Here is a 13,156-nt window from a genome sequence, read left to right on the forward strand (position 1 = left end):
TTTCTAGATACATGGTGACCGGCGTGCCCCAGTCTGATGGGGGGTGGGAGGGCGAGCTAAGAGATAGATTCAGAGCCACGTGCACTCACAGAGCTTGGCACACCTCTAACCACTGTGTAACTGCTGTGGACTGGATTATCCTCCAAAATTCTTACACAGACATGTAATGCCCAGTGTAACTGCTGGATATGAGGCCTTTAAAAGGGTTATTAAGGTTGGGGCGCTTAGGTGGCAGTCGAGTAAGTGTCCAGTCTTGATTTCAGTTCAGGTCATGATCTCAGGGTCATGAGATCAAGCCCAGTGTCGAGCTCCACCCTCAACGGGGAATACGCTTGGGATTCTCTCTCTCTCTCTCAATCTCTGCCCCTCCCCCCATGCTCTCTCTCTTTTTCTCTCTCTAAAATAAATAAATCTTTATTTTTTTAAATTTTATTTATTTATTTGAGAAAGAAAGAGACAAAGCACATGAGTTGGGGGGAGGGGATCCGGGAGAGGGAGAAGCAGACTCCCCACTGAGCAGAGAGTCTGGGAATTCAATCCCAGGACTCTGAGATCATGACCTGATCTGAAGGCAGACGCTTAACCGACTGAGCCACCCAGGTGCCCATAAATAAATCTTTAAAGCAAAAGAGCTATTAAGGTTAAATGAAACCATAGTGTGCAGCCCTAATCGAATAGGACAGTTGTCCTGATAAGAAGAGGCAGAGACCCCAGAGCTCACTCTCTCTGGCACACTCGCAGAGGACAAGCCCTGGGAGGACACCATGAGAAGGCTGCTGTCTAAAAGCCAAGGAGAGAGACCTCCCCGAAATCAACCCTGCCAGAACTTCAGTCTCGGACTTCTGGTCTCCAGAACTGTGGGACAATAAATGTCTGTTATTTAAGCCACAGAATCTGTTTGTTATAGCGACCCAAGTAGACTAACAACACGGTGAGTTTGGGTGAGCCCCTTTGGAGAGGATACTGGTCATATTTATAACCACCCAACATCTTTGAGGGCTGCAGATCCCTCCCACTCCAGAGAGGAGCCAGACGGGTATCAGCTCCCAGCATGCCTTGCAGCTAAGGCACAGCAAGTGACCTGGGCTCTGCCCATCAGACCTAAGTGCTGTGTGGAAAAGGCAGAGCCCCAGGGGTCTGGCTCTCTGGAGGAGCTGTGAATTCACAGGACCCCGTCCCACATTTATCCCCAGGAACTTTGGCATCTGTGCCAAGCGACAGTGTTTTCATTTTCTGTGGCACCCAAAACAAATCACCACACATCTGGTGGCTTCAAACTGCAGAAATTCACTCTCTCAGAGTTTTGGAGCCCAGTAGTCCAAAATCAGGACCCCGGCAGGGGTGAGCTCCTTCGGAACACTCCAGAGTAGTTGCCTTCAGTGGAGAACTCTGACTGACACATACTTGACTTTCCAGCCTCCCCTTTCCAACTGGAAAATGCAAAGGATGATGCATATTTCTATGTGAAAGAAGCCAATCTGAAAGGCTGCACGCTGTATGGTTCCAACGACATGACATTCTGGAAAAGGCAAACCTACGGAAGCAGTAAAATGATCAATGGTTGCCAGGGCTTAGCGAGGAAAAGGGGATGAACAGGCAGAGCACATAGGATTTTTAGGGCAGAGTGAAAACGCTCCGTATGGTACCGTAATGATGAATATAGGTCATTCAACATTCGTCCAAACCCACAGGATGTACACCACCAAGAATGAGCCCGAATGTAAACTACGGATTGGAGTGATGATAACGTGTTGTGTGTGGCTTCATCGATTATAATAAAAGTCCCACACTGCTGGGGAATGTTGGTAATGGAGAGGCTGTGCATGTCTGGGGGCAGGAGTATATGGGAAATCTCTATCGTCTCCTCAATTTTGCTGTAAACCTTAAACCACTCTAAAAAAAAATAAAGTTTCATTTTAAAAGGATGTCTTTAAATTGTAGGAAAAATTTTTCATTGAGCAAACAAATACAAAGATTGGACAAGTACGCTTTAAGATCCCTTCCTGTCCTGAGTCTAGGGTGATTCTAGGATCATCAGATGAACTTGGTTCCTGTGGGCAGGTGTGCCAGGCCAGTGTCACCAATACAAGGAATTCAAATGGAGATCCTTTGAAACATGACCTCTACAGGGAGGGGCTGCGTGCGTGTCTTGCCCTCAAAGGGATGTTTCTCAAAAAAGGTTGAATGATGGGTGCGGTCAACAACAATAACCTTGGAAACCAAACTTTATTCTGTGGAGTCAAATTGTTAATATTCAAGATGTTAAATAATCTCATTATGATCATGATAAACCTAGGGCTCCGAAAACAAAATTGAGAATGCAAGAGAGAGCAGCGAGGACTAATTGCACACAGCAGGGTGTGAATTTCCAGAGCCATGAAAATGGGACGGAGAGCCCTCTCCGGAGAGCTGGAGGAAGCATGTGGCACCAGGAGACAAAGGCAAGAGTTCTGATCCCAGCTCCAGAACCAGCTGACCATGTGGCTGGAAGCAAGTTATTCCCCTTCCCCGGGTCTCAACAGCCATGTGCAATAAAGCCTCAGAAAAGCAAGGTCCCAGCGGACAACTGTTACGAGAAAGGACCCATATTTTCTCCTTGGTTTTAATTATAAAGTCAGTGCTGTTTGGACAAGGACATGCCTCCTCTTGAGTAGTACTATCTAGATTAATGCTTAATAATATTAAACTTCAACAAAATGAATCACCAGATGAGATCACTTAGGTGACTCCTGACCAATAATTGTATTAGGAACATCGGGGCTCAGAAATCTGACTCCACAACTAGCACGAACAAAAAGGGACTTTGAAGCCTATAATTGGGACCTTCAAGGGGCAAAGCTGGTTTTAGGCATGACTGGATTCAAGGTTTCCAGCCACGTCTTCAGGACCATGTCTCCCTCCAGCCCACTTCTCTGCTGCTGTCTTTGTGATCTCCTTCTCAGGTGGCTGCTGCAGGCTTCCCGGCTTCAGCTCCGTATTGACCGTGGAAAAGGTATGCCTCCTTCCTGACCCCCCGAGCAAGAGTCTAGTGCTTCAGCCTGGTGAGCCCAGCTGCGATCACCCGCCCATCCCTCACCAGGGACAGAGAATGTGCTGTTCTCACTGGCCGGGCCCCAGTAACATGCTCCATCCCGGAGCCAAAAGAGGGATCAGCCCCACCCACGGCACAAGGACCGGGAGAATGGGCAGGACGGCTCCCCAAGAGGCCCAAATGGATTCTTTCCTAAGAAGGGATGCTGAATGTACTCTTCCCTGTTGCTTCCATAACAAATTCCACAAACTGAGTGGCTTAAAATGACAGAAATTTATCATCTTATAGCTCTGGAGGTCAGAAGTCCAAAGTCAATCTTAGGGGGCTGAAATCAAGGTTGTTAGCAGGCCTGTATCCCTTCTGGAGGCTCTAGGAAGAATCTGTTTCCTTGTCTTTTTTAGCCGTGTGTGGAGGCCACCTATATTCCTTAGTGGGTCGTTCCGTCCTCCATTCTCAAGGCTATAGCATAGCATCTTCCAATCTCTCTCTCCCTCTGTCTCTGAAATTCTCCTGCTTCCCTCTTACCAAGACCATTGCGATTACACATGGTCCACCCAGATCATGAGAATCATTTCCCTATCTCAAAATCCCTGATTTAGTCACATCTGCAAAGTTCCTTTTGCCATATAAGGTCCCATATTTATAGGTTCCATAGATTAAGACGTGGACATCTTTGGGTTGTTATTCAGACATGATTCAGCCCATCCCACTGGATGAAAAAGAACAGACTTTTTTTAACCACATCGTCATCTGTCCAGAGAATACAAAAGTCAGGGAAGATTTATTGCTAACTCTGAACATCATATAGTAAGAAGTTTATTGGACGCCAAGGTCTAAAGACATAAGTTTGAGTCCAAGCTCTACCATTAACTGGGCCTCTTTCTGTCTCTGTTTTTTTAACCTGTGCAATGAATATGCTTTTTTTTAACCTGTACAATGACTATCACTGAGTTACTGTGACATGTTCGTTAAGAGCACATTTCCTTTGCAAAGCATCATACAAATGGAAATTGTCATCTCTGGAATGAAATGTGTGGATATTAAATTTCACCCACCTTTTGAGCCATCCATGCCCAACACAGGCCATGAGGTTTCTCTCCCCACTGGAAGAAAGGTCCCATCTAGAGCAAAAAAGTAATTCGTCCACTTCGAATCTCCAAGTAGCCCTGGAGGCCAACGTTTGCCAAGAGAGAAAAGGACTTTCTATATTTCTTTAGCTCTCATGAACACATTAACAGCAGCCAGGCCTGGCTGCCCAGATGCCCAAGTTTATTCTGAGTATGCTGTTGTGGCTTTAAAGACATGGGAAGCCACCTGTTCCCAGCTCAGTGGCATGGGGGAAGGAGAAAAGAAAAGAAGGTGGAGAAAGCAGTTCAAATGCCAGGGTCCTGCACTAGCATTTCCTACCTCCTGCCTTGGGACCAAGCCACGGACAGATGATCAGACCCTCAGACCCAAGGGGCAGGTAGGATACCAAGCAGGGGAAGGGTCATGCCATACATCCCCATAAGGGGGAAGAATGGAAAGAAGTCCCAGTTGAGGCCGCCTCTGGCTCCGGATGGTAACCCTGGGGGAAGGCTGTGTCTTGCTGGGTCGCTGGCCTGCTCTGCCACTCGTAGCCTTCCTATGGCCCGTTCAGGATATGCAGGACTTTGGAAAGCACAGGGCCCGCGACAGAACTGAGAACCCACAGTGATGCGGTGATCATGGACCCAGCTATGCAGAAGACACAAGTGGATCCAAGGCCCCTTGCGGAAGGGAGTTAACATAGCCAGATCCGGACTGTCTGCAGGCTTGGCTGGCCTCTGGGAACATGGATTCAGGCAGGGTTGTCACCATTCCCAGAACTGACGAGAGCGGCTCCCCGTGCCCAAAATCTTGGTACAAACCATATGGTTTATGCTGAACACCTGCCTTCCTCTGGAAGTCTGGAATTTTAGTACATGTTAGGCAGGGGGTGCCTACGTGACGGAGCCCCAGTGAAGCTCCCTGGCCTCCCGGGCTCCGGCAATCTTTCCTGATAGACAGCACCTCCCACGTGTTGTCACAGCCGGTTGCTAATGAATTAAGTGCATCGCTGTGTCACTGCTGGGAAGAGAGTCTTAAAACTTGTACCTGGTTTCCTCTAGACTTTACCCCACAAGCCCTCACCCTTAGCTGGTTTTTCTCTGTACCCATTCCCTGTAATAAATCACAGCCACGGGCATCATGATACAATGAGTCCTGCGAGTCCCCCTGGGGAGTCTTTAAAGTCAGTGGGGACACCCGACCCAGGCCCCGTTTCCTCTGCCTCCAAGTGTCACCTGAGCTCTCCTCCATACACCCAGATGATGTCTTATGGAGAAGCATGTGGGGGGAGGAATCTGAAAGACTGAGCGTTGAAGGTGGAACGAGCCAGCACTTCAAGAGGTTGTATAAATTATTTATGGAACCGTATGTTGATTTCTCCCCTTCTTACCATTCATTCCATTTCTGCTGTACACTTAGGTGCACTCAAGCCCACGGTGTGATTCTTGGAAACCGCCCCCTTCCCCACCGGTCCCATTTGTCATCTCTCCCATCCACTCGGGGGTGACTCGGCAGTCACTGGACAATCTGGTGCCAACCCCCACATCTGCCCGGCTCCCGCAACTACCCAGCACCCACCCAGGCTCACATCCAACTCCTCTCAACATCAGTCTTATCTCTTCCAAATACATATCTATGTATGTATGTGTGTATACATGTATCTGTACATACATGTGTTTGGTTAACATACATATTTGTTGAATATACATCTGTGTTTGGTGGCCTCAGTTCCCTTACCTGTCAAATGAGAGCTGGAACGATACATTATCTGAATTCTTGGTCACTGCTCAGTAAAATCACATAATCATTTATGAGAGCGTCTGCATCTCAGCACAGACAAATCCGCACCAGGCACATCGTCTTAGCTCAGGGCGCTATCACCAAAATACCATCGCCTGGGTGGCTTACAGAGCACGCATTTATTTCTCACAGTTCTGGAGTCTGGCCGTGAGGGAATGAGAGCCTGCTTCCTGGCTGTCGATGGCCACCTTCTTGCCATATCCACATGGGGCAGTGAGCAGAGAGGGGGAGCAAACGCTCTTGGTGTCTTCTCGTAGGGGCACTAATCCCATCATGGGGGCTCCATCCTGGCCACCTAATTACCACCCAAATGCCCCACCTCCAAATACCATCACAGTGCGGATTAGGGTTTCAACATAAGAATTTGGGGGGTGACCTAATCATTCAGTCCATAGCACATAAATTCTTCAATAGATTTAGGAATTTATTGAGCTTCCTTTTAAATTCATTATCCTTAAGAAAACCGCATAAATCCTCAATAGGAAATTATACTTATATATGGATTCACTAAAAATTCCCACTTTAGGGAGGTGCCTGGGTGGCTCAGTCAGTTAAGCATCTGACTCTTCGCTACCACTCGGGTCATGATCTCGGGGTCGTGGGATCGGGCCCTGGGTCAGCCTCCATGCTTGGTGCGGAGTCTCCTTAAGATTCTCTTTCTCTCCCTCCCTCTGTTCCTCCACCAACTCTCTCTCTCTCTCTCAAATAAATGAATAAATTAAAAATAAAATTCCCAGTTTGGGCTCGACCATGGAGAATAAAGTTTGTGTTTGTCCGTTTGTGTTTGGGTGAGTCAAAAGTAAATACCTCCAGCACTGAAAGTTTTGTAAGTGGAAAAAAATTCCCAGCAACCCAGTGCCATTCCATAAGTCAGCACCTGGGAAACATTGGCCTACTAGACCTCAGAAGTCCCTGCCAGCCCTAATGTGCTATGATTTCTCACATGGAACCCACTCCAGGCAGGTGTCTGGATCAGAAAGTTCTTTTCCAATGCTATGATTCCATGTTTCTTAGATTATATGAATCCCCCATAATACTCTCACTTTTACTTTCCATTTTTAAAATAAAGTTTTAAATTCTTCTTTCTTACTTTAGGAAAGAAGATTCAAGAAAGAAATGGTTGAGGATAAATCAAAATACCAAAACGTGGACAAACTGAACAGGTCAAAGAAGAAAAAGCGACAGAAAGAAACTTGGCGTTCCAATAATAATAATTTACAAAGGACTTCTGGAAATGGCAAGTTTGTCCAGTACATGTATAATGGCATTTGATCTAACAAAATTCAATTCTTATCCAAGAATCTACAAGAATCCAAGAATCTACAGCTTACCAATAACAGGGAAGGCAAAGCCATTTCCCGCAGCATTCCCCAGAATGCTGCTGGGGGCTTTCTGAGAAGGCACAACCCCATTACGATGGCTTCCAAATTTGTACCTTCAGCTCTGCCTCCCACTCAAGCCCTGAGCCTTGCGCTGAAATAGCCTTGCGCTGCTTGTTTGTGGATAGCTCCTCGTGGGTGTATAATATGCATCTCAGTTTGGATGTAAACAAGAGAGAACTCTTGAATCGCACCCAACCTTTTCGGTTTGTTTTCCCTAGAGTTCACCCTCTCCTTAAATGCCAACACCTACCCAGTTACTCAACCCCAAAACATAGGAGTCACTCATAGTCTTTATAGTGGATATCAATTGCAAAGGCAGCTTTTGTCCGGATAAAGATAAATGAGACCCCAAAATAAAAGTGGCTGAAACAAAAGAAAAATTTACTTTATTCCTTTCTTCCTCTGGTATCTAGAGAAGGAAGGAAGGCAGTGCAGACTTGCTACCCAGGCTCCACTCGCGGAGTCCCCAGGGTTGCAAGCTCCTGACATCGTTGTTCCACCATCCCTGGGTGGGGTCTACCTCTTCATGGTACAACATGGCAGCAAGATTGCCGGTCATTGCAGCAGGGGTCCCAGCAGCAGGACAGGAAGAGGCCCAGGAAAGTAGAAGCAAAGAGCACACACAAGCTCTCTTTTAAGGAAGGTAATTTTGCTAATATCTCATCGGCAGAACTTAGTCATATGACTGTACCTGACTTCAAGAGAGGCTGGGAAATAAAGATTTTTTTTCGGGAGGCCAGGTGCCCCCCTAAATGTGGGGGGCTTCATTACTGTGGAGGAGGACAGACTGGTTATTGTGGCAGGGAGTGGCCCGCAGTTCCTGCCCTTTATGGCTTATGAAACCTGTGTGATCAGGCCCCTGCCTGCTATTTGACCTCATCTCCTCAACCTCATTTTAACACAGTTTGGCCACAAGGGCCTTTTCGGATGCCCTTTGGGCAGACCCGCCCCGCTCCTGCCTTAGAGTCTTGGGCTTGCGGGCCCCCCCCCCAGGTTGCCACCCCCCAGAAGCGCACACAGCCAGTCCCAGTTCCTCGGCTAGAATGCTAGTTCCTCAGCAGGGCCCTCTCTGACCACCCTTTGTAAAGTGGCATTTTCCCCACGAGCCAGCCGCGATCAATCCCGTAACTGTGTGGTTTTCTGCAAAGCCCTTGCCACTACCAGAAAGTATCTCTCCCTTGTTCTGTTTTTTTGGTTTTGCTTTTGCTTTGTTCCTCCCAGCACCAGAACATAAGCCCCATCAGGGCAAGGGGCCTCAGCGGCTTGTTTAGAGCTCATCGTCTACACTGGCAGAGAGTAGATGCTCGATAAATATTTGTTACACAGATGAATAAATGGATGGATTCGATGTCATCAATACTGCCGGAGCCGCCCACACGGACAAACTGCTGCTGTCTTTGGGGAGTTGTTCACTGCCCAGACAAGGAGGCAAGAATCCATGTGCCCTGAGGCCTCATCCGGAGAGGCGGGAGAACAGAGTTTGGAGTCAGAAAGAAGCTGTGTTTGGCTCCAACTTTACTGTCCAAAGCCACGGCCTGGCCCTCAGTGGACTGGGGAAGGGGAGGACCAGCCAGGCTCTGCAGCCTGTGCTAACATGCTCCGTGGATGCTTCTGAACTGAGTCTCCAAGCTGGTAGCCCTCTGGGCCGTGGGGCCTGGGGCGGTCAAGGTCAGAGTCTCCTTCCCAGTTCTGCTACCTCTGGCCTGTGTCAGTGTAGGCGTAGGCAAATTCCCCAAGCTCCTTGGGCCTTGGTTTCCTCGCCATAAGTTGATGACAATGACAGCCCCTCCCTCAAGACTGTTGAAATGATTGAGTTAAAATATGTAAAATCCTTCTTAAGCTGGATATATAGCAAGCAGCCGACATAGCTATTATTAGATGCCCAGCACTTCACATATGTTTTCTTTAAGCTTCCCAAATAACCCTGGAAAGTAAGCCTCCCAAAAAGCCCCGCAACTACCTGGAATTAAGTCCTGGTTTCTCGGAGTGCTGCTAACTCAGATTTGCCTGGAGTGACCACCATACGGGCTTCTCCGGCCACCTGGACAGCGGAAGTTCTGGCTAAGTTGTACTCACCCTTGACCGGGGGCCACACCCCACAGCTGGCACCAAGGATGCCAGGGTGCAGGAAATCCAGAGGCTTACAGGTGATGGGGAGATATGAGCTCCCCAGCATTTCGGGGGAACAGTGGCCAGTGCCCTGCCAGGTGCCATGAAACCTTCCCAGAAGGAAGAACCTCAGACGTGAGTCTAGATAGAATTAGGAGGCAATCACTAGGTAAAAATGTGGGGTGACAGTGGGAGAGAGGAAGAAGGGAAGAGCTCCTCCCACTGGAGGGACGAAGGCACCAAACCCCGTAGGGATCTTTGTGGGGTTCCCTGTTAGAGCTAGAGTGATGCCTCACACATGGTAGGTATTCAACAAGTACTTGTTGACTGACTAGGAAACGAAGGTAAGTTAGGCATTATTCCCTCCAGAGAAAAATGAGGCTCAGAGAGGCTGAGTGATTTTCCTGAGGTTCACAGAGCTGGCAAGTTCTGCACCCAAGACTTGAATCCGTTGCTCTCAACTGTGAGTTGAATACGGACATAAAGTGACACATTTGAGACTGCGTGAAACATAATAGGGCACAAGAGCTTTAGGTTTGGTGGAAGCCAAAGGGTGAGAATCTTCACGGCCAGCCCGTTCGTCCGGATGAGCAGACTATTTCCGTGTAGAATGTAACCTGAGGGTCTAGAACAGCCCTGGACGACAGTACTGGAGACAGAGGTCAGGGGCAAAGGCCTGGAGGGGAGGGCCCCAGAACGTCTCAGCCCCGTGGCCCTGGCCTCCGCACCATCAGGGGCCCTGATGGGCCATGCCTGAGCTCCCTGAGGCCCACCGTGACTCCTGGTAATAACAACATGAATAGGGACGCCTGGGTGGCTCAGTTGGTTAAGCCACTGCCTTCGGCTCAGGTCATGATCCCAGGGTCCTGGGATCGAATCCCGCTTCGGGCTCCTTGCTCAGCAGGGAAACTGCTTCTCTCGCTGCCTCTGCCTGCCTCTCTGCCTGCTTGTGTGTACTCGCCCTCTCTCTCTCTCTTTCTCTCTCTCTCTCTGGCAAATAAATAAAATCTTTAAAAAAAAAAAAATAACAACATGAATACCAGCTCCCACCTGCTTAGCACTAAGCACAAAGTCAAGCGCAATTTAGTCAGCCAGATCTGAGTTCACACGCTCTGCTTCCTACTGAGTAGCCTTGAGCAAATTACTGATTTCTCTCTGTGCCACAGCTTCCTCATCTGTAAAATGGGGACAAATAACACCTACTCTGGGACTCTCAGGAAGATCAAAGGAGACGACAGAATAGGAGAAAGGGGGGAAGACAGAGGAATGTTAAGTATGAACACCCCTCCCCCGAAAAAGACCAGAAAAACCCATAGGCCAAGCAGAAGGGTTTACTGGACTTCCAATAGTAAGAGAGACTGCCACTACGACAACATCTGAGGGATGTCTCAGAGGGAGGGCGTCTGGGAGGACAGTGACAGGGTTTAGGGCTAAGAGGATAGTTTGAAGTGAGTCTTGCAACGCTGGGAACGGTCTGGGGTTGGGCAATTATAATATGATACGGTAGCTTCTGGCTTGGTGCTAGCCAAGCTGTGGGAGTCTTTCCAACCAAGCTGTTAGTTTTGATGAGCAAACTATTTTAGTCGTTTACGGTGTTATAGTCCAGGATAATTATTCATTTTTTTTCTTTTTGCCAATATGAACACAGGGACAGGGAAATGCTGATTTGGAGCCGAGCACGTCACGGAGCTTGTCAGAGAAGTTACCTCCTCTGCTCTCACAACCGTCCCCGGAGGAGTCCAGGAGGGGCCTTACCTGACCCCACGCGGCTGTCCTAGGACAGAGATCTTGCTCCTTCCTACTTGAGAGATGAGGAAACGGACATCAGGCAGGCATGGTCATTACCGCCAGAGAGAAACCAGACTCAGAGAGGTTAAGGAATTTCCCCAAAGTGCACGGAGCCAGGAAGCAGTCCATCTGGGGTTTGAATCTAGCACTTCAGACGATGAATTGAACAGAGACATATAATCGTAGCTCCTTAAACCAAACTGTAAAGAGTAGAGCTACCTAAGCATTATCTGTAATAGCCCAAATCAGAAAAAAATGAAGCAAGCTACCGAGAGCAGAGGGGCTAGATAAAATTCAGGGGCGTGGCACGTGGGATCCCCTACAGCAAAGAGAATGAAGGCGGCCCTGCCACGTGCAACCACGTGGCCAAGTCCCATGACCACAAGGTCAAGGAAAAGACACCAGACACCAAAAAATTACCTCCCGTGTGCTTCAATTTGCAGAAAGTTTATAAATAGGCGAACCTAACCCACGCACCGGAGGACAGGATGGCAATTCCCTTTGGGAAATGGGCAGGGGGACAGTGAGTGGGCAGGATCTCAGAGCAGGTTCCCGGGACCTGGGAAAGCTCCGTTTTTTCCCCTGGCCCCTGCTTACACAGGTGTGCCCACCTGGGCCGACTCACTGGGGTCCGCACTTCTGGTTGGTGCCTTTCCCTCTATCTTTTTTAAAAGTTTTGGTTTAAGCAGGGATATCTGCCCTTCCCTTGAAATGTTAATTTCAGGATCAGTATTCCAGAAGATGTCTGTGATCATGCAAGTTGAAATTAAATGAGCTAATGCCCCAGAAGCGCTTAGCGTGGTGTCTGGAACAGAGACCTATGTTCAATAAATGCTAGCAAGTGTTATTACTACTATTATTAAGTCTGTGACTTTCCGAACGGCAGTGGAGAATTTCTGAAAATCACACCATGTCTAACCCGCAGGTCCTGTGCCAGGAGTTCGCTTAAAGAGAGGCGGGGGGGAGGGGGGGCTTACTGAACACGGTGACATCCCCCACCGCCTGGGCAGGTTATGAGGGTGGCCATGGGCCACGGGCCACGGGCAGGCTGGCAGCGGGGTGGTGGGCACCTCGGGAGGGCCCAGCCGCCTGCCAAGCTCCAGCCCAGATCCCTTCCCAGGTCCAGATGGTTTTCTTTGCCCGTTTTCCATTACCCACACAGGACACCTTTTTATAACGTGAGGCTTCTGGACTCAGCCAAAGCACAGACGCATGTGTTCGTAGGAAAAGCAAAGCAGCTGCTGGGCGCCGCCGGCCACCAGTGCCAGCAGCCATGGCCGTGGACTTCACCAAGTCCCACATCGAAGCCCTTCCCTTCCTCCTCCCGGGGCACCTACACCCCTCCCCCGCTTGCTCTGTGACACAACCCGGGTCTCGTCCCCCACCTCCCAGGGGCACAGTGCTGTGCTCACAGTTACACACACTCACACGGTCCTGTGTTCACACTGACGTGCTCACTCATATATGCTCACATTCACACGTCCCCCCATGCAACACCACACACATGTTCCCACATGCTCACACACAATCTCATACACACTCACACGCACTTTGGCTCATCAAGAACAACTTGTGACAAAGAAATGTCCTCTGTTCACCAGGAGACCCTTGTGAGCCCAGGGCAGTTTCTCCAAGCAAGAGCTCCCCCCACCCCCCCTGATTATCTTCTGTCACAATCAGTTCCACGTAAACATTCCCAGCCTCCTCAGTCAGACCCCAGAGCTGTGGAGGCAGCATCATCATGGCCCAGGAATCTGCACTGCGGCAGGGTGCACAGGTGGTTTTTACTCACAGAAAACCTGGGAGCCAGGGTTTTCTAGAGAACGGGCAGAGAAGTCGTGATGGCTGCAGTGAAATGGATTCCAAGGCAGGGGTGTAGAGGGGAGTGGGAGTCCACGCTTCTGACCTGCCGCCCCCCTGCTCTGAGCACCAAGAAGGTGGGTCTGGTTGAACGTGGAGGGGGCTGGGATGGGCCCCA

This window comes from Martes martes (assembly GCF_963455335.1).
Source record: "Martes martes genome assembly, chromosome: 8".
Classification (NCBI taxonomy): Eukaryota; Metazoa; Chordata; class Mammalia; order Carnivora; family Mustelidae; genus Martes; species Martes martes.